This window comes from Canis lupus, chromosome 8 (assembly GCF_011100685.1).
Source record: "Canis lupus familiaris isolate Mischka breed German Shepherd chromosome 8, alternate assembly UU_Cfam_GSD_1.0, whole genome shotgun sequence".
Taxonomy (NCBI): domain Eukaryota; kingdom Metazoa; phylum Chordata; class Mammalia; order Carnivora; family Canidae; genus Canis; species Canis lupus.
In genome coordinates this window covers 64,910,199-64,931,828 of record NC_049229.1, presented here as the reverse complement: position 1 = coordinate 64,931,828, position 21,630 = coordinate 64,910,199, and positions in this window count along the sequence as shown.

Genomic DNA, 21,630 nt, shown 5'->3' with positions numbered 1-21,630 from the left:
TCTCCTTGTGGAAGCAACACTCTCTGCTCTGAGAGATGGAGCTCTGCCCAAGCTGGGGGCAGAGAGGAGTGACAGCAGTGGGGAGGCCATGACTGATAAGGTGCTGTCACCCTCCATCCGCTGCCCTGCTCAAGTATTAGAGCCTTTGGTTGAAAATGCCAAACAATTTCCTCCTCCAGAATTCATCAAAGACTATGGGGGTTTAGGGAATAAACAGAAGAGATGCTGAACCCAACCGCAAATATATTCATGAAATCATAGGATTGGGACTCCTGCAGATCACACTTTTTCCCTTTCTTCAGTCTCATGTGGGGGTGGACCCCTGACAGACGGAATGACCTTCAATGAGGCACTTTACCCACTGAGACCTCAGTTTCTTTCCCTTGGGAATAAGAAATGTGTCTGGGTTTATTATGAGGGTGAAATGATATGGTGAATTTTAAGTTTTTGTACTGGGAGAATCTTTGTAGCTAGGGGTCTTTAACCCTGCCTGTATGTCAGACTTACCTAGGGAGCTATTTAAAAACATCTTCTCTGGGGTCCCCATCTCTGGATAGTTTCGTTTAATTCATCTGGACTGGGGCATTGTTTTTGTTTGTTCATTCATTTGTTCTTATTTTAAAACTTCTCAGGTAATAGAAACGTGCATGTGAATCCCGACTACTCATTAAATGTTTTAAACATGGGAATGACACGGTCAGATTTATGCCTTTAAAAAATCACCCTGGGGCAGTGTGAAGAATGGGTTGTCGGCAGGTGCAAGACTGGATTCAGGGAGACTGATTAGAGCCTTTCTACCAAACATGTGGCCCATGGACCAGCAGTCTTGACCCCTCTTGTTAGAAAGGCAAAATCTGAGCATATGCCCTGTGCTACTGCCATTGAGAGTCTGCATTTTAACAAGATCCAGGTGATCCAGGTGATGCCTGCATGGGTGAAATCTCGAGAAGGGCTGGACTGGAAGACTATGCAATGCAGACTACTCCAGCCCAGGCAGGAGAGCAGAGAGTTGGAATTGTAGGAACCAAATGGGAGCAAAATCAAGAGATTACATAAGGATGGGGGTTAAGAGAAGAGAGTTGAGAACACATTTCTTATTTGGGCCCTGGGATGGTATCTCTGTCTGCAGGTGTGTGTGGGCAGGGAGGAAGGCTGATGAGTTTTGTTCTTTAATTCAACTATTTTTGCACAGAACCTTATACTGATTATTTTTTTGTGACTTTCATGTATTCCTCTACACAAATGTCTTCATGCTGGTATAATCAGAAAAGGATTTTAAAAAGATTTTTATTTATTTATTTGAGAGACAGAACAAGTGGGGAGAGAGACAGAGGAAGAGGGAGAAGCAGACTCCCTGTTGAGCATGGAGCCCAACACAGGGCTCAATTCCAGGACCTTAAAATCATGACCTGAGCCAAAGTGAGATGCTTAGCCAACTGAGCCACCCAAGCACTCTAGAAAATGAACTTTTATTATAAGTCTTCACATTTGGAAATGGGTTTGGGAGAGTTAAGTGTTTGCCCCTAGTCACACACCTAGGAATTGGCAGAATGAAGCCTAAATGTGGATCTTCTGACTTCAAATCCTGTGCTCTTTTCCAAGCCTGAATGTTGTTCATTTTGTTTTGTTGCTTTATGCCCGCTTTGTTGTGATTGACCATATACAGCATGAGTGTCCAGCTAAGTCAACATAATTGACTCTCTCCATTGATCATAGGATCCTTTCAAAGATAGCAAATCATATTGACTTCTGCTGTTGAATTTCAGCTGAAAGAAACATTGCTCTCCAGGAGTCATGTCATTGGTTCTAAAAAGATCAGTAACTTTAAAATGTTGTTAATAATAATAAAATTATATGAAAATAGTATAAACAGTTAAGCTAAGGCATCAATTCCTGTTCTGTTACCCTGAAGGAAGAACATCTGCCTCTGCCACCTACTACAGTGTGACTTGGGAGAGTCCTCTGTACTTTGTTTTTTTTTTTGTTTGTTGTTTTTTTTTTTTTTTTTTAGTCATCTGTACTTTGATTTCATTTTCCTCACCTGTGAAATGACAGCACCTCAGCTCTAAGTAGCTATACTTCTATTAGAAGTTGGTTGTAAATAACTTTCTTCTTTTTATACACATTTATAAAGAATATAGTGTAAAGAATGATGTATGGGAGAGAAGATGTGTGCATGACATAAACGGGTATGTAGTGAGCCAAAATACAATAAGTGCTCAGGGAATGGCTGATTTATTTGGAGACTGAAGGAAGCCAGGAAGAGTTCTTTAAGCTCTAGTGTGCAAAAATGGGGCTTGGCCAAGGAAAGAGGTAACTTCACCCATTCGTCCATTAAGTAATACTAAATACCACCCTGTACAAGACAAAAAGATGTATAAGACATCACCTTTGGCCTTCAAAGAGTTCTCAGTCTGTCACAAGAAGCAGAACTGTTAAAGAGAAGTGCTATCATAAATATGATCAAGTCTGAAGTAGCTAGAAGGTAAAAAAAGAGAAAGAGATGGGCAGCCCAGGTGGCTCAGCGGTTTAGCGCTGCCTTCGGCCCAGAGCATGATCCTGGAGACCTGGGATTGAGTCCCACATCAGGCTCCCTGCATGGAGCCTTCTTCTCCCTCTGCCTGTGTCTCTGCCTCTGTATGTGTGTGTCTAATGAATAAATAAAATCTTTAAAGAGAGAGAGAGAGAGAGAGAGAGGGAGAGCAGCTAAATCTTTTTTGTGGGGGATGGAGAAAATTTGAGTTGACATTTGATAATTGGTTGGATGTTGCCACATAAAGAAGGAGAGAGGGCATTCTCAGTAGAAGTAATAGCATGACAAGGGCATGGGAAGTTTTAAAGGGCAGGATCCGGGAAACAAGTGGTGACTGGTTCAATGAGATTAGAACACAGAAAGCATGGTAAGACTCAAGGGGAGATGATGATGATGAGACAGGGAAGTACTCTATTTTGAGGAGTCCTGCATTCTATGGAAGGGATTTGGAGCTTGACGAGAGCATGAGATGCCTATATTTATGCCTTTAAGACATCACTTCAGCAAAAAGAACAGAGGGATAATTACATCAAAGCGAGAAAATCATAAGGAAACTTGGCTGGGAGGCTGAAGAAAGAGTCCATGAGAGAAATTAAGACAGTTGAACCAGTGCCCCTGGCATGAGGAGGCAAGAACGTTGGTGAACAACCTTTCAGAACCACGGACAGTTCCTTTTATTTCAATCCTCTACTGCCAGGATATTTTATAAATATTTTATCCAATTGTTTTAAAAATAGCTACCATTTATAGAGTGTCAGGAAAATTGCATATATATTATGTCTTTTAAGTCCAAATAATAGTTCTGAAAGGCAGCAGTTATTGACCCTATCATGCTGGTAAAAAAAAAAAAAATTATGTCTCACTGAGGAATCACTCATCCAGGGTCACACAACTGACAAGCAACACCACCAGAACGTCATCTTTCTATTGACCATCACAGTAAGTTACTCCACCAAATATTCTCCAATTTTATTTTATTATTATTTTTTTATAGTTACTTTTAAAAAAAAGATTTATTTACTCATGAGAGATACACACACACAGAGAGAGAGAGAGAGAGAGAGAGGGAGAGAGAGAGGCAGAGACACTGGCAGAGGGAGAAGCAGGCTCCATGCAGGGAGCCTGACATGGGACTCGATCCTGGGTCTTCAGGATCACACCCTGGGCTGAAGGCAGCGCTAAACCACTGAGCCACCCTATTCTCAGCCCACAGGCTGCCCTATTCTCCAATTTTAAACTATAATTTGTTTTGCCTTTTTTTGTTAATTAAAAAAAATAGAGCTCTGGCCAGGAATTCTAATTGGTCATCCAGAACTGCCACACTGCACTGCTTATAGTTCTAGCCCCAACTAAAGAAAGTTGGCATTCCTTGCTACCTGAATTGCTTTATTGTGAGTAACTGCAGAGATTTCTATGTGGGTTTTTTTTAATGTTGGGATAGATTTAAACATCAACCCTCTGTCAAGGACCCATAGGGAACTGAGGTCCTTAGGTTGAGAACCAGGACATTGGAAGGTGAAGAAGGTATGGCATGGGAACATTGACATTTGTCAAGGTTTATAAATTAGTATTCTCTGGAAGCTGGGAAAATACTCAGCCCTATCACTTCCTTTACCCATCTTGGGTACATTTCCTTCCATTTCCACAATTCAAGCCTGTTTAGTATTTTCAGTTCCAGTATGAACTTGTCACTGTGTGTAGAGTGGAAATAGGTTGAATGTCAAATAAATACCTGATAAAGTTCCTGCCTCACAAAGAGGTTGAGGGGTGTTCAGAGAAGTTTCAACACAAATGAAGATTCTATTATGATACATTTCTGAACACTGTTTCTTTGGTCAAAGTTCAGGTCCTCACTACCCAATCCTGGGATTTTGCAGCTGTCTCTAAGTTTTCTCCCTTCAATCTCTTCTGCACACAGCATCAGATTGATATTTGGTAGAGTAACTCTAATGAAGTTACTCCCTTGCTTCAAGATCCTCAATGGCTCCCTACTCCCTCCCAATATAGTTCACAGTACTTAGCTGGGTGTGGCGGGACCATCACAGTTTAGCCATAGCCTGTCATTCTAACCTCAAATCCTGCTGGCTCCCTCCACAAACATTATGGCCCAGCCACATGAGTCTTATTGCTATTCTACAAGGTTATTGCTTAGGAAGTGCAAATTGCCTTAGCCTCATCTCCTTGTCAAGACAATCCCATAAGGCTAGTGATGGATAAGACAATAGCTTCCTGGACCACTGCTCAGGATGTTCATTATTGTAATGTCCTCTGCCCATATAGACACGTATTAGTTATCTATTGCTGCATAACAAATTTTTTTTTGCTGCATAACAAATTAACACAAACTTAGCAGCTTAAAACAATACATATTTACTACCTCAGTTTCTGTGGGTCCAGAATCAGCACTATTCTGAGACCTTTATTAAGGATCTCCCACAAGACTGCAGTTAAGATGTTAACCCCGGCTGGAGTCTAGTCTGAAGGTTCAACTGAGGAAAAGTCCACTTCCAAGCCTGTTTACATACTTGTTGGCAGGATTCAGTTACTTTAACGATGTTGGATTGAGAGCTTCAGCTGCTAGCTGCCTGTCTACCAGAGGTTGCCTCCAGTTCTTTGCCACATTGGTCTCCCCAATATAACAACATTTCATCAATATCATCACTGAAGGGAATCAGCAATATGAAAGTCAGAATATTTTGTAATCTGATATTAGAAGCAACTTTCTTTTTTTTCTTTCTTTTTTTTTTTTTTAGAAGCAACTTTCTCTTAACGTTATGGTACTCTATTCACTAGAATCAAGCTACTCAAGGGGAGGGGATTACATAAAGCCATGATTACCAGAGGGTGGGGAGCATTAGGAATTATCTTAGGAAACTTCCTATTACAATACTTGTTGAAAATCTACCTCCCTTCAAAACTTGAACCAAATCCTGCCTCTTGGGGACCTTTCCACATGTTGTGTTACACAATTCCGTCTCATTTTATAAGACCATCTCCCAATTGCTTGATTTGCCTTTCTGGAGGAACACATGCCCATATCAATGAATGTCTTTACCACTATTACAGGTCCCAAGAGGGTGGGAACTGGGTCTGTTTCTGTCCTTTGCATTTCACACAGCCTACCTGAACAGAGAAGATGCTCAGCAAATGTTTGCTGAAGGCAATTGGCCAACTCTTCTGCTCCTTTAGAAATAGCTTTTAGCCTCTAATATCAAATATAGAAAATAATTCACCAAGAAGGTGTTAATCTTGGAAGATAAGGGACTGTATGCTTTTCTTAGATGTTACAGAATCTGTCAGTTGACAGGTTAAGAAATAGGAATTTACCATCTAGTGGAGCAGACAGAAACAAGTTTCTCTGTAAACTTCATGTTGACCATATGTCAAAATCAACAAGTTAATAATAACAACAGTCATAAATACCATTTGTTATGCCAAGAACTCTATGTTCATCTGCTTTATATCACTTATTCTCACAATAGTCCTACAATGTTGGTGTATTTATTATCCTCATTATATAGGTGAGAAAGGTAAGAATGAGAGGTAGATAACCTGCCCAAGATAACATTGTCTGCTTACAAAGGCTGTGCTCTTAACCATTCTCTTACATGCCTCTTATAAATAATTTCCCTTTTATGATTACTACTAAAAACTCTGTAATTTTATTACAGTGAACTCAGAATTGCATTGGGCCTCAGGTTCTGAGACATAGCTTTGTGAATAGCACTTTGATGTGCATATGAAGAGAGCTGGATCTTTGATTCAGTTATGCCCCAAACTTGCAGTATAATCTTCGAAAAGTCACTTACACTCTCAATTTTCTCTTCTGGAAACAGATGCAAACTAGATAGTATCTAAAGTTCAGTGTGACTTTAACAGGGTATCATATTTCATATGAACCATTATGGGGGTGCCGGGCGGCTCAGTCAGTGAAGCGTCTGACTCTTGATTTCAGCTCAGGTCATGCTCTCAAGGTCAAAAGATGGAACCCCACATCTGGCTGTGCACTGGGCAGGGAACTTGCTTGAGAGGCTCTCTCTCCCTCTTCTTCTGCCCCTACCCCCAATCTTGTTCAAATAAATTAAACAAATAACTAAAAATAAAATCTGACCATTACTACTTTTGTCAAAAATGCTTCTTTTATAAGACTTTTTTACAGAGGGAGAACCATCTAAAATTACATTTCAAAACATCACCATGAAATAGAGACAATAAGCTTCAATTATGTAATTTGGGACACTTTTTTAATGAAGCTTTTTTTAGAATATCTTGTCAATAAGTCATAGAGACTCTGTTCTCTATTACAGACCCGGAGGTTCCATTACAGACCATTTAGAAAGATTAAAAAACACTCTGTCCAGGGGGACTTGGTTCTCAGAGCATCTAGGATATCACATTAAGCATCTGAAATACTCATTTTCAGTTCCTTGTGGTGCATTAATGAATCTGCAAAGAACACACTTATTAACACCAACATATGCTGAGGGATAATGGACCTCATCCACATTTTCATCTGTCTCTCTCTGCCTGTGAATAAAAAGAGTAGGAAAGTGAGAATGAAGTTGCTTCCTACTCAAGACTTTACCTTCCTGGTTGTGTGGTAGGGGAGTGCACAGTGTAACGGATTGACCCCTGGTCTTGGGGTCAAGTATGTGAGGTTCAAGCTGTGGCTATTATTCACCTTAAACAAATCACTTGATCCTCTCTGGGCCTCCATTCCTTTGTTTTCATAATAGACCAGACCAGCAATTATCAAAATGTGCACCGTAGAGCTCTAGCCATTTCTTCCTTGATGCCTGTGGGGATGCTGTTGGGTGATAACTCAGTGAAAGGGCTTCTCAGCATTACATATATATATTTTTTAAGATTTATTTATTTATTTTAGAGAAAGAGAGAGAGAGAGAGTATGAGTGGGAGGAGCAGAGGGAAAGGGAGAGCCTCAAGCAGACTCAGTGCTGAAGCAAATAGCCTGGTGCAGGGCTCAATCTCAGAACCCTGAGATCATGACCAGAGCCAAAATGAAGTCAGAGGCTAAGTGGCTGAGCCACCCACTCACCCCTCAGCATTACATATTTTTATCAGTAAACCACTAGGCTGGTTGAGCTATAGAGATTTTTTCCAGCTATGTAGGTTTTGGAAATTATGGAAAAAAGTTTAATGATTTTTTAATTAAAAATTTTTTAAAATTTATAATTCAACTTTTAAAAATTGTGAAATAATGCTAAGTGAAATAAGTCAGTTGGAGAAAGGCAATTATACGGTTTTAATCATATGGGGAATGTAAGAAATAGTGAAAGGGACTATAAGGGAAAGGAAGGAAACTGAGTGGGGAAAAATTAGAGAGGAAGACAAACCATGAGAGACTCCTAACCCTGGGAAACAAACAAAGGACTGCAGAAGGGGAGGTGGGTGGGGGTTTGGGGTAACTGGGTGATGGACATTAAGGAGGGCACTTGATGGGATGAGCACTGAGTGTTAGACTATACACTGGCAAATTGAATTTAAATAAAATATTTTTAAAATAAAATAGAAAAAAGTGAAATACATGTATTTTTGCTGGCTAAAATAATCCATGAAGTGGTACCATATTGTCATATGAGTTTCTCTAGGGCCTCCTAAGTGTCAATGCCAAAATTCTATGGGATGGACAAATATTGTTAGATTGGAGCTGGAAGAAACCAGAAGAGATTCCTTTAAAACAAAAACTGAGGCTGAGGTAATGCAACAGAGTGGTACAGGCTCCCAGTTACAATGCTCTGCTATGCCATGCTCCTTGCCTTGCCCTTTTCCATCCTATAACATCTCTTCTCTGCATCATAATTACGCATGGGCATCATATCATTCTATCCAAACTATAAGATCCTGGAGGGTCAGAACTCTTCTACCACAACAACCTGTGGTGCAGGTTCCTCCTGCCATCCTCTGATGGTGCCACAGACATTTATCGTCACCAGAAAAAAAAAAAAAAAGGAAACTTTATGAAGATAAATCATAGCTTCTTTTCCTTTAGTGAGAAACTCCCTAAACTGAAACCTGTCTCCACAAATTATGGAAAATACGTACTGAGATGTCATAATCTGTAGAAAACAATGATTCTCCCAAGTTTTCCTCACCAGAAATTTAAATTGGGCTATCACTTTGATGTCAACCAACTTCTCCTATTCTGAGCCCCCACATGCAGAGTCTGCAATACTATCAAAACATCTTCTCTTCAAAGGTGAACAGGGCTAGGTTTTGTCACCTAGGCTGTGCTTTTAATTCAGTCAGTTGTCAAACATGCAGCAAGAACCCACTGTGTATCAGACACTGTGGAGGGTGTGGGTAGAGTAGTGATGAGGAAAGCTGGACCCTCTGCATTAATTTTCCATTGTTTTCAGAAGAAATTATCACAAACTTGGTGGCCTAAAACAACACATATTTATTATCTCACAGTTTCTAAGGCCAGAAGTTGAACACTGGGGTAAAATCAAAAGTCAGCAGGGATGCATTCCTACAGAGGCTCTGGGGAAGAATCCACTTCTGCACTTATTCAGGTTATTGGCCTACTTGGTCCCTTGTGGTTGTGGGACTGAGGTTCCCATTTCCTTGCTGAACATCAACTAGGGTCCCCCCTTTGCTCCTAACGCTTCTCTGAACTTTGCATGTGGCCCCCTACATCTCAGAACCAGCAACAGCATAGAAATAAATTGATCCAAATCAGTAAGGAAGAAGTAAAATTCTCACTATTTGTGGATGACATGATACTATATGTAGAAAAACCTAATGACTCCACCAAAAAACTACTAGAACTAGTAAGTGAATTCAGAAAAGTTACAGGTTACAAAAGTCAATGTACAGAAATCTGTTGTATTTATATACACTAATAATGAAGCACCAGAAAGAGAATTTAAGAAAACAATCCCATTTACAGTTGCACCAAAAATAATAAAACATCTAGGAATAAACTTAACCAGACAGGTAAAAGACCTGTATTCTGAAAATATAAAACATCGATGAAAGAAATTCAAGATTACACAAAGAAATGGAAAGACAGTCCATGCTCATGGGTTACAAGAACAAATATTGTTAAAATGTCTACACTACCTAAAGCAATTCACAGATTTAATGCAAATCAAAATACCAACAAATCCCTATCAAAATACCAACAGCATTTTTCACAGAACTAGAACAAGTAATCCTAAAATTTGTGTGGATCCACAAAAGACCCTGAATAGCCAGAGCAACTATGAAAAAGATAAACAACTAGAGGTATCACAATCCCAGATTTCAAGTTATATTACAAAGATGTAGTAATCAAAACAGCATAAAAATATCTATGGAATAGAAAAGAAAACTCAGAAATAAACTCACAACTATATGGTCAATTAATCTTCAACAAAGCAGGAAAGAATATGCTATGGGAAAAAGACAGTCCCTTCAACAAATGATGTTGGGAAAACTGGACAGCCACATGCGAAAGAATGATACTAGACCACTTTCTTGTACCACACACAAAAATAAACTTAAAAAGGACTAAGGACCTAAATTTAATACTTGAAACCATAAAAATCCTAGAAAAGAGCACAGGCAGTAATTTCTCTGACATCAGCCATAGCAACATTCTTCTAGATGTCTCCTGAGGCAAGGGAAACACAAACAAAAATAAACTATGGGGACTACATCAAAATAAAAAGCTCCTGCACAGTGAAGGAAACAATAAACAAACCCAAAAAGCAGCTTACTGAATGGGAGAAGATATTTGCAAATGACGTATCTGATAAACAATTAGTACCCAAAATATATAAAGAATTTATTATACTCGACAGCAAAGAAACAAACAATCCAATCATGAAATGGGCAAAAGACATGAACAGAAATTTTACCAAAGAAGACCTAGACATGGCCAACAAGCACATGAGAAAATGCTCTGCATCACTTGCCATCAGGGAAATACAAATCAAAACCACCATGAGATACCACCTCACACCAGTGAGAATGGAGAAAACTAACAAGGCAGGAAACCACAAATGTTGGAGAGGATGTGGAGAAAAGGGAACCCTCTTGCACTGTTGGTGGGAATGTGAACTGGTGCAGCCACTCTGGAAAACCCTGTGGAGGTTCCTCAAAGAGTTAAAAATAGACCTGCCCTATGACCCAGCAATTGCACTGCTGGGGATTTACCCCAAAGACACAGATGCAGTGAAACGCCGGGACACCTGCACCCTGATGTTGATAGCAGCAACGTCCACAATAGCCAAACTGTGGAAGGAGCCTCGGTGTCCATCGAAAGATGAATGGATAAAGAAGCTGAGGTCTATGTATACAATGGAATATTCCTCAGCCATTAGAAACGACAAATTCCCACCATTTGCTTCGACGTGGATGGACCTGGAGGGTATTATGCTGAGTGAAATAAGTCAATCGGAGAAGGACAAACATTATATGATCTCATTCATTTGGGGAATATAAAAAATAATGAAAGGGAATAAAGGGGAAAGGAGAGAAAATGAGTGGGAAATATCAGAAAGGGAGACAGAACATGAGACTCCTAACTCTGGGAAATGAACTAGGGGTGGTGGAAGGGGAGGTGGGCGGGGGGTGGGGGTGACTGGGTGATGGACACTGAGGGGAGCACTTGATGGGATGAGCACTGGGTGTTATTCTATATGTTGGCAAATTGAACACCAATAAAATATAAATTTATTTAAAAAAAGAATTTATACAACTCAACACCCCAAAAAACAAATAATTCAATTAAAAAATGGGAAGAAAACATGAACAGACATTTTTCCAAAGAAGACATACAAGATGGCCAACAGACATATGAAAAGATGCTCAACATCACTCATCATCAGGGAAATGCAAATCAAAACCACAATGAGATATCACCTCACACCTGTCCAAATGGCAAAAATCACAAACACAAGAAACAACAGGTACTGGCAAGGATATGGAGAAAAAGGAACCCTCATGCACTGTTGGTGGGAATGCAAACTGTGCAGCCACTGTGGGAAACAATACGGAGATTCCTCAAAAAGTTAAAAGTAGAACTACCCTATGATCTCAGAATCACACTACTATTTAACAACAACAACAACAAAAAAGACTTGTTCAAAGGGGTATATGCACCCATATGTTTGTTGTAGCATTATTTACAGCAGCCAAATTATGTAAAGAGCCCAAGTGTCCATCTACTGATGAATGGATAAAAAAGGTGTGGTATATACATACCATGGAATATTATTCAGTCATCAAAAGAATGAAATCTTGCCATTTGCAATAACATGGATGGAGGTAGAGAGTATCATGCTAAGCAAAATAAGTCAGTCAGAGAAAGGCAAATGCCATATGATCTCACTCATATATGGAATTTAAGAAACAAAACAAACGAGGGTAGCTGGGTGGCTCAGCTGGTTAAACATCTGTCTTAGGCTCGGGTCATGATCCCAGAGTCCCAGGATTGAGCTCTGCACTGGGCTCCCTGCCCAGCAGGGAGTCTGTTTCTCCCTCTGCCCCCCCACCCCATTCATGCCCCCCTCACCCCACTCATGCATTCTCTCTCATTCTCTCTCAAATAAATAAAATCTTTAAAAAAGAAGCAACACAAATGAGGAGACAGAAAAAGAGAGACAAACCAAGGAACAGACTCTTACTTACAGAGAACACACTGATGGTTAACAGAAGGGATGGAGTTGGGGGAATGGGGGAAATAGGGGAGGGGAATTAAAGAGTACACTTTTCATGATGGAAGAAAAGGTGAAAAAACAACAACAGTAACAAAACATCCCAGCAACAGCATGCCCAATCCTTCTCTACTTGGACTCTCTTTAACTTCTTCCTCTGCCATATTTCTCTGGATCCAGCCAGAGACATTTCTCTGCTTTTAAGGGCTCATGTGATTAGACTGGAGCCACACAGATATTCCAAGATAATCTATTTTAAAATCCCTAATCTCGGATACATCTGCAAAATCTCTTCACGGCAATACCTAGATTCACGTGTGATTAAACAACCAGGAGATGGTTAGTCTTACATTTCAGGTTGACTGGGCTACAGGGTGCCTAGATATTTGGTCAAACATGGTTCTGGGTGTGTCTGTGACAGTGTTTCTGGATGAGATTAACACTTGAATTAGCCTGAATAAAGCAGATTGCTCTCCCCAGTGTGGGGTGGGTCTTGTCCAATCAGTTGAAGGCCTGAATAGAACAAAAGGGCTGTCCCTCCCATGAATAAGAGGATTCTTCCTGCTTGATTGTCTTTGAGATGAGATGTTGGTTTTTTTCCTACTTTCAGACTTGAAGTGACATATTAGCTCTTCCTAGCTCTCGAATTTGCCTGCTGGCATTCAGACTAGAACCATACCATCAGTTCTCCTGGATCAGCAGATCTTGAGACTTGTCAGCCCCTATAGCTGTGTGAGCCAAGTCCTTATGATATGTTTCTTTCTATATACACACACACATCGTATGGGTTCTGTTTCTCTGGAGGACCCTAATAAATACAGGGGAACATCTTTGAACGTATCGCTTCTGAGAGCTCACTGTCCACTGGAACCAGACCTTCCACCAGGGGTTGCAAACTGAAAACGCCTTTAGGCCAGGGCAAGGAATTATGGGGCAGGGTGTAATGCAATAGGGCTGTGGTGGGGTCTGTGGCAAACTACAGTGCACAAACCCCACCTAAAGACATTCAAGTGCAACTTTTCGAAAATCGCAGACCTGTAGCCCTAGATGGCCAAGAGGCCTAGACTTTTCAACAAAACGAAATGTACTAGTGGCATGCTACAGAACCACACACATGCACAGAAAGGCTGGAGAGTGTCTTCACAGGAAATAACTATCCGTATAAGGCTCAAAGGTTAAATATAAATTATCCAGCCAGTTGGGAGGAAAGGCACTACAGAGAGAACAGCATAAGCAAAGGTCCAGAGTTCTAAGAGTGGCCACAACTGCTGGGCAGTGGGTAGGTGCATAGGAGCCAAGCATGCCGCTCAAAGGTAGGTGGAAGCCAGCCTCAGGAGAGTTCTGCTGTTAATTGCACTGCCCTCACACTCCCGAGATTGATGTCAGGCTCAAGCAGGCCTGGGCCGAGAGCCTCAGATCAGCCAAAGATCCATTTCACTTTCTATAAAGGGATTTCACTGTGAAGACAGACGAACATGACCTGCATACCAACGAAGACCTTGCCTCTCTTTGTTCTCAGCAGGCAAGGCTGACCTGCACGCAGAGACCTGGGCTGGAGGAGCTGGCCCCTTGGGGACTTGGACACCTGCCTTCGCCCATTTTATTCTTTCTCACATCTAGCACGCCTCACCATTAATGACCTAATTCTTTTGATGGGATGCCTGACACCCAGGAAAGCTATTCTCCAACTTCAGCCTGGAAAAGCCTGCAGCCCACCCAGGTGCTGGGAGGCAGTACCTATGGGACAAAGGATCCCCTCTCTCGGCACTCAGGGCCTGAAAACGAGGTCCTGCTCCACCCTTGACCAGCTGCCTTCCTAGGATCACAGCTCTTCCCTGGTCGAGTTCCCCTCTTCTAAGGAATGACGGCCTTGGGCTGGTTACTGGTCCAGGCTCCCGCATTGTGTGGTGATTCTAAGCGCAGATCCAGGCTTCTATAGATCTTCAGACAGAAAACCTAAAGAGCCAACAAAAGCAGAGTAGGAAATTGCAGGAAGAAGATTGGATTTCACTTTTGGCTAATGTTGGGCTTGGATGAGAAATAATATTCTTTTCTTCCCCACCCAAGTTCAGAACATGTTACAGGGTAAAGACCTGGGAGCCAGGCAGGGGGAAGGTCCAAGCAAACCTCAACCAAGAAAAACAAGGTCAAGGTAGGGGCTCAGTTGTGCAGGGTCCCAGAAATTTTACCTCTGACTTAGATAACTGTGCCTCCCTGGGAGCTAGCTCTCAAAGAGGACCCAGAAGGGGCTGACTGAGCCCAGCATGCCCGGTTCCTTCTCCAGGCCCCCAGTCAGGCAAATGCTGCCTTCTTCCCTAAGGAGGCATGAATGAGTAAGCAAGAGGCAGAGAGTGAGGGGGTCCCTCCATGTGGAAATACGAGGAGTGGAGACAATGATCCCTCCGACAGCCAGTAATAATCATGATGATAATTAATAATGATGATGTAATAATTAATATATAGCATATATTTATTATTTAATTGCTAGGCTCTGAAAGCATATTATCTTGACTCTTCCAGACAATTTGGTGAGGTTGGATGATGGAGAAACTGAGAAGAGGTCACTGGCCTCAAGGTCACTCACCTTGTGGGTGGCAGGTGTTCTGAAGCGCTTGCTTCCAAGACCCGCTCTCTCTTTACAGCCGTGGGACCTGAGGCAAGGCTCAGGACCACTGGAGCCGTGGCTCTCATCTGTAGAAAGACGGTCACAGGAATACCTGTCCACACCCGTTTGGGTGAAGATTGTGCACCAGAAATACTTTTATTTTGAACTCAACCAAGTTGGGGGGAGATTGGATGATGTAGTGGAAGGAGCAAGAGCTAGACTCAACCAGGAGACCCAAATTCCTCACACTTCAAAAGGAATGTGATCTGCATCATGTAGATGCACATCTACAGTGTAGGATTATTAGGACTATACTGTCTATGTGAAATGTCTGCTAGCCATCGTTTGGTGGTGGTGGCGGTGGTTGTCACTGCTTCGGGGTCCCCTGCCCTGCTTCCCTCGTGAGGCTCTGAACTGCTTCAGAGAGGATGTTCCGTGTCTTCCTTTCGTGTTCCCAGGACTATCACAGTGTCTGGGCCATAACAGCCTCGCGGTGAATATCAGGTGAAGCGGGTAGGTTTGTATTTCCTTCCTCTCCGCCTCCCCCTGCCCATGCAGCTCAGGCAAGCTCTCCAGGCCACTTGCTGGCTTAGCACTTGGAAAAGCACTTGCCACCCTTGTAACAGATTGCTGAAGTGTTTGCTTTCCCTGCCAGGTTGTCAACATCGCTAACGGAGGTCTGCGTCTTCCCTGGTCCCCACTTGCCCCCAGCCTTGGCAAGGTGCATGACTATGGCCCTCACCCCAGGGACCTGCGGAGGGTGGAGGAGGAAACGAAGGTGTGCAATCCCAAACCTGTCCGACAGAGGGCGCGCTGCTCTGCAGCCTGTAAAGACCATGGGCTTTGCGTCTTGCAGAACTTTGGTGCTGGGAAAATTGGACATTCACGTGCAGAGGAATGAAACTAGTCCACTCTCTTACACCAGACACAAAGATAAAGTCAAAATGGATGAAAGATCTAAATGTGAGACAAGATTCCATCAATATCCTAGAGGAGAACACAGGCAACAACACCCTTTTTGAACTTGGCCACAGCAACTTCTTGTAAGACACATCCATGAAGGCAGGGGAAACAAAAGCAAAAATGAATTATTGGGACGTCATCAAGATAAAAAGCTTCTGCACAGCAAAAGAACTTGGAACGTCCTTGAGTGGCTCATGCTATGAAGCATGTTGCTGTCGGCAATGCCCTATCTTGCCAGTCCCATTTGAAGCTGCCCATGCCCCACAGCTGACCCCGCCCCCCCGCGCCCCCGGCAAGGCTGGGGCAGTAAGGCAGCCCAATCAGGACTAAAAAACCATTGCTCATTTTTTTTTTTTTTTTTTTTTGTGGGAGATATCAGAAAGGGAGACAGAACATGAAAGACTCCTAACTCTGGGAAACGAACTAGGGGTGGTGGAAGGGGAGGTGGGCGGGGGGTGATGGGTGACCTCAGTGGGCACTTGATGGGATGAGCACTGGGTGATATTCTATATGTTGGCAAATTGAACACCAATAAAAAATAAATTTATAAAAAAATAAAAATAAAAAATAAAAAACCATTGCTGTGTTTTGAAGATAAAGGTTCAACCCCTTTGCATTTGATGGGACATTTGATGGGGTAACTTTATCATTTTTGAGTCAGGGCATTGAAGGTGGTAGGACTCACACTGGTGTGGAGATCCTAGCTCTGAGCTCACTTGTATGAAACTTTGGACAAGAGGCTTCCCTTGTTCTCTCATTCATTCCCTCACTTACTATACGCATTGAGCAAACTTTTCAAGATCACCCTTGAGCACGTGGCACACAGACTGGGGAGGAGGCGGGCTGGGGCCAAAGCTGGCATCAGGAGACCTCTCTCTCCTGGAAGGTGAGACCTTTCCCACCTGAAATTGTTCAAGGCTGGAAGATCGTGGCCTTTAAGTTCCCTCCGGGCTCTGAAATCATGTTTTTTCGAGAGATAGATAATGCTTGCATCCTTCAGAGTGAACAGAGGTTATCAGAAACATATCACAATCCGGAGGGAAAAAAGGTTTCCTCCAGCTGGGGTCTAAAAATACCATGATTTCACCGGGCCTGCCCATCCCACATGTCTTCAGTGAGTCTGACGGGGTGTCAAGGAGCTGGTGTCAGCACCTATCTTCGGATCCAGTTAAGAAAAGTCCAGAGGAGACAATCGAGAATGGGAAATGTCACTCACCTTGCTTGACAGGCGTCCTGCTGGGGCGACTTTACCCCAACAAAGTGTCCAAAGGTGAAAGGACTCAGACGGATAAGCTTGAGTGGAGTCAGCCCTGGATTTTCCGCAGAGCCCATGGCTTTAGCTGCTTCCAGAAAACAGTCCTGGCTGATAGGGCCTTTCTGGAACCTACCTGCCCTTGTTGTACCAAAGGATTGGGAAGAAAAAAATGATCCATATTCCCCACCCCACCTGCCCACACTCAGGAAGGCTTGGTTGTGCTCACGAGGCAGGGTGGAGGTGAAGGGGGAGTCTGGAAGGGGAAAGTGGTCCTTAATAGGCTGGTTTACCAGGTAGAGAGGACAGGACAACTGCTCCTGAGAAAGGAGCAACGTCAGTAATGCCCCAGGTCGGGAGCCACAGGGACCTGATGCTGTGGGGCTGGGACAGGGTTTGAGAGTAGCTTTTTCAGTAGCTGGAGACTCCTCTGATGTCAGAGGAGACAGTGTGGAAGAGGTCTTGCTGGTGCAGAGATGAGGCTGGCAGGACCTGTACAAACCAGGGATTCCCTATTCCTCCCATATATTGACTATTGGAATCATCGCCTATAAAACCACCTGGGCTTGGCACTGCTCTGGCAGTGTGTGTATGCGTGTGTGTATTTTTAAAGCTTGCCACGGGGTATATGAAGCACCGTACTTTGTGTACATCCTAAAAGCATACAGGAGGCTCCTATAAATTGCTTAGGTATTTATTGCTAAGTCACAAAGGTACAAAAATATGGGCAGGAAGGTTCTATGCCAACTTCAAGGCAGAAGGAACGTCTGGGAAGAAGGAGGCAAAGGGTTTGTGGTCATCTATCATATTTTTTTTGACACAAATACGCCATTGTGTTTCTTATTTTCCTGTATGTGTTGTGTTTCATAATTTAGCAGTAAAATATAAAAACAGAAATTGTCAGCAGTCATAAAACTAGAGCTCTTTCCTAAAGACGGCTCAGCCTCTGGCCCAGCGGGGCTGCCCGCCCGCCCCGTCCCTGCTCCCACAGACAGCCTCAGGTCTGCAAGCGGCTCTTTCTCCCAGACCCCTGATCTATCCCCACCATGCACTTTCCTGAGTCTGACTTGGTGCTGCAGAGATGGGGTCTGCTGTCTGCATGGTCACTGGATTCAATCACTCTGCTACCTCCTGCCCCATCCTGGTCCAGTCCCTCTATATGGCCTTCTGCTTTGGATACTGTTCTGGGGCTGGAGGGGCCAGAACTTGCACCCAACTGGGTGCTCCGAGTGGGTGGGCTCAGGATCATCCACCTACCCTGGGGTAGGTAACCCTCTGAGCCTGTCATCCTTGACTTCTTGGCCACCATCCCCCATGTAGACCCTTCTGGTTTCATAGTGTCCCCACCTTCCCACCAGATTCCCTGCTCTCCTAACCTCCCCACCCCCATGCTGGGCGTTCTGGAACCCCATCCTCCAGAGCAGAGTGTCAGTCTGGACTGTCTGCTCTCCACATCTTGCCCTACCTTGAGGCTTGGCTCCCCCACTTCCCTGGGCTGCCACTTCCCCGACAGGCCCCTGTGTTGGGAGCTGCTTGTTGTCATGTCAGGGTCAGAGACAGGCCAAGCCTTCTTCTCCATCCTCTCTGCCACTTCTGGACCATTATTTCTCCAGCATCAAGGTAAAACCTGGTTCTTCAAGCACCACATCTTTGGGCTCTATACTCCCATGGCGTTTTCTTCCTATCATTTTTTCCCCAAGCCCCTGGATATCTCCCTTTATTCATGGAGAATTTGGACTCCACACCATGAATGATTTTGACATCAGATTGCAAGCTAGTGGGCCACAGGCTGAACCAGCCTGCACAAGTGTGTTTGTTTGTTTTAAAATAGGAATGTCTGTATGCTAAAACAGGTGGCTTAGGTAACAGACTTCTATGTTCTCACAGTTCTGGAGGCTGGCAGTCCGAGACCAAGGTGCCAGCACGGTCAGTGTCTGCTGAGAGCTCTCTTCCTGGTGTGCGGGTGGCCGCCTTCCTGCTGAGCGCTCACATGGCCTTTATGTGTGTGCTTGGGGAAGAAAGGGAGCAGGAGAGGGATGGAAAGCACTCACTCTGCTCCTAGAAGGACACAGATCCTATTGGACCAGAGCCTCATTCTTATGACCCCAGTAACTTACTCTCTCAGAAGGCTCAACTCCAAATAAAGCCACACTGGAGGTTGGGCTTCAACACATGAATCTGGGGACACACACACGTTCAGTCCACAGCAGAGTGTGAATGCTTTAAGCATTCTTGTTTGCCACAGTCTCTGCCCACCCCTGTTTCTTTCTGCTTCCTATCGAGGTCATTGGCATATCTACCACTCTACATGATCCTCTTGCTTGTCCGCTTGGCCACCTGATGCAGCCGTATCCTGAGCCATGTTGTCACCCAGAACCCTTGAAGCCCTGAAGCCAATGCTCCTCTGGTCACAGCCTTCTAACTTCCTGTCCTGCTGAACTGGGTCCACTGGATAAAGCACAAAAGTATGCTTCTAAGTCTGGGGTCCTGGATGATGACTTTCTAACCAGGAGCATTGATTTGGCTCTGTGCACCACACCTGAGTAGGACCAGCAAATCTGGCCTGCACCCTGGGAAGGAGATACTAGGAAGAGAGCTGGGATGGGAGTTGGGAACTGGTGTGGCCAGAAGCAAATCATTATCTTTTGGGACCTCAGTTTCCCCATCAATTCTTCCTTCCCAGGGTTTTTGTGGAAATCAAACTGGATATCTCAGAAGCATTTTGTAAGCAGCTAGCACAAAATACAAGAGTCATTTTTCACTTGGAAGGACACATGTCCCCTAATGGATGCTGGAGAGACATTATCTCCCTATACAGTTGCATTAATTAGGCGTCTGCAGAGAAACAGAACCAATCTATGTGCAGTTCTGGTCTGAAACCCATAGGCTCAAGGCCCAAGAAGAGTCAATGATTCATTTTGAATCTGAAGTCAGGGAAAGAGAAATATCTCAGCTCAGTGGTCAGACAGGAGGAGTCCCCTCTTATCCAGCTTTTTTGTTCTTCTCAGGTCCTTGATGTGTGAGGTGAGTCCCATCCACACTGGGGGAGCAATCTGCTTTGCTCAGTCTGCTGATTCGAGTGTTACTCTCATCCAGGAACACCCTCGCTGACCCACCCAGAATCGTGTTTGACGAAATGTCTGGGCCCCCCAAAGCCCAATCAAGATTGACACATAAAATTAACTATCACAACTGAGGATACAGAATCTCCAAGGTCAATAATTTCCTCTCCTTTGTGCATTGAGATGAGAATCATAGTCATTTGCACAACCCTGCCGGGCACTGTGTCCCTCTATAGCCTTGGACTTTATTACTCTCAGGGAGGGTAGAAGCAGTGGGGTCAAGGCAACAAAGTATGAGTGTTTGGAAAAGTGGACAGTGCCATAGACAGGTCTAGTGGCATTGGTATCAAACTTTATAACAAGTTCAAGTTCAAATTGGCTCAGATTAATCATTTTCTGAGAATTCATCACAGGCAAGACTCTGACCCATCCACTAGAAGCTGAAGAGAAATGATGATGGCTTTGGGATCTCTAAAGCATCCTGATTCCATGGCAGCACCAGTCTACCTCAGAACAGGTTGACAATGTGACCTTGAGCCTCTCTCTGAACCTTGATGTCCTCATTTGAAAAAGAAGGCTCCAAACAAGATCAGGATGTACAACATCACTAGAATCCGAAGCCCAAAACACTGTAGTAGGGTCCCTTACTTCTCTGAGCCTCGATTTCCTTGTGGGCAAATGAAATGATAGTCGTCACTGCCTTCACAATTTGTTGTGAATATTCATGAGATAGCATCACAAAGATGCTCAGCACTCCTGGCAGGTGCCCAGTGGAATTTTATAGGTGTCACTTACTCATAGATCTGTACACTCATTAGACATGCATTTCCTGAGGGGCTCCTGTGAGCAAGGGCTATGCTGGGGCCTGGGGAAAAAAACAGCAAACAAAGGATAAGTCAAGACTCCCCGCTGAGAGCTCCCAGTGACAATGCAGAGCCAGCTAAGTCAATACTCAACAGCTATCCCATATGGCTAATAATATGGCTGGTAAAAGGCCTACTGTGGGGAAGAGTATGGCTGCCAAGCCCAGGCTGGGACTACAGTAACAGGAGACATCTCTCAGGAGAAATGGCCTTAGATCCAAATCTCCACAGTGAGTAGAAGTATACGACCTAAAAACAGTGCATTTAGCTCCTTGTCCTGCTTCTTCTTCCATTTGTGTTAAGATGACCAAGACTGCTTTTCCCACAGCGATCTAATTTTTAGACACTCAATGTGCTTGATACAAGCCCAGGATCCACTCAGGCTCACACGGATGTCTAGTTGCCTCTGTTTGAACCTGGACTTGTGTGGGTCTCTGCGGCCACATGGAGAATGCAGAAGCAAGAAGCCAGAAGGAAAGCTGCTCACTCCAATATCAAAATACATTCCAGATGGATTACAGAGGTAATGTAAATGTGAGACAATCAATAGGACACTAGAAGAAGTAGAAATGAATATTTATCATATATCTGGGGAAAAGTCTTGCTAAGTAGAGCAATAATAGAAAAAAGCCCAAGAGAAAACAATGGGCAGAAGGGACTCCAGGAAAAAAAAAAAAAAAGATTTTTTTA